We start from the raw sequence: 1,170 nt of genomic DNA, 5'->3' as shown, positions 1-1,170 counted from the left end.
GTAGATGGTGTGTAGATGGTCTGTAGATGGCGTGTAGATGGACTGTCGATGGTCTGTAGATGGCGTGTAGAGGATGTGTGTGGTTTGTAGATGGCGTTTAGATGGTCTGTGGATGGTCTGTGAATGGCATGTAGATGGCGTGTAGATGGTCTGTAGATGGCGTGTAGAGGATGTGTGTGGTTTGTAGATGGCGTTTAGATGGTCTGTGGATGGTCTGTGAATGGCGTGTAGATGGCGTGTAGATGGTCTGTGGATGGTGTGTAGATGGACTGTAGAGGGTGTGTGTGGTGTGTAGATGGTGTGTGGATGGACTGTAGATGGTGTGTAGATGGTGTGTAGATGGCGTGTAGATGGCGTGTAGATGGAGGGACTCACCCTGTGAGTAAGAAGAGTTCCATTCAGCAAGGTCTGAAGACACGACACGTTCCGGCATTGTCCGCAGCAGCGGTTGACGTCTCCCGGAGGCTCGTACACCTGGTTCTGGAAGAGATGACGGTATGGGACAGTGAGTGTCTCGGGGGACATGTGTGTGCTCTACTGTTGTGTCTTAGAACATACAAAGCACAAGCTCAGTCCCGGTTCTGATCCAGGACATATCAGTGTCAGATGTCTGAAGACAGAACCGTCTGCGTGTAATATGAGGAGCCAAATTCAAAGAAATCTTCACACTGAACTTCATAAAATGTGCCAGAAAATTCCATCATATAAAGATATATAGCGTGTAACATGTGACATACCAGCTGCTCACCCTCAATATGCTTTTACTGTCCCTTACATACACGTCCCTTACATACACGTCCCATACACACAACATATAATGGAGTCTTCCTCACCGTGTGGCAGCGAGCGGCGCAGCGCAGAGATGAGACGTTTATTTGATGGTATTTGGAGGCGGGATCGATCAGAGACGTGCAGTGCAACGCGTGACACACGCCCTCTGATGTGTGTTCAATGATTGTCTGACCCGGCCGGAGGATTCCGCCATCTTTACTGAGACACACCGATGCCTTCACTGCAAGAGAGATCACATGACCATCTAACCAATGAACAGCGGCCTCCCACACATGGTACAATATGGTCCCAGAGACAGAGCCCCCCATAAACCAGGGATGAGGACTGGAGGGCAGGGGGGGGGAGGGGGAGAGGGGGCGGGGCTGTGAGGACTTACCA

General features: G+C 50.7%; 1 long non-coding RNA gene across 1 annotated transcript in view; it reads right to left on the bottom strand.

Annotated features, from left to right (window-relative positions):
* Positions 1-818: 818 nt before the first annotated feature.
* Positions 819-1,170, bottom strand: part of LOC108803691 — a 9,682-nt gene continuing 9,330 nt past the window's right edge. The window contains exon 3 of the long non-coding RNA XR_001942294.1: positions 819-828. This is a non-coding gene — a long non-coding RNA (uncharacterized LOC108803691). The remainder of the gene's footprint in view (positions 829-1,170) is intronic.

The sequence above is a fragment of the Nanorana parkeri genome, unplaced genomic scaffold (genome assembly GCF_000935625.1).
Source record: "Nanorana parkeri isolate BGI_ZX_2015 unplaced genomic scaffold, ASM93562v1 scaffold4044, whole genome shotgun sequence".
Classification (NCBI taxonomy): Eukaryota; Metazoa; Chordata; class Amphibia; order Anura; family Dicroglossidae; genus Nanorana; species Nanorana parkeri.
Note: the sequence above shows the minus strand (reverse complement) of the source record. Positions and strands in the feature narration are given on the sequence as shown.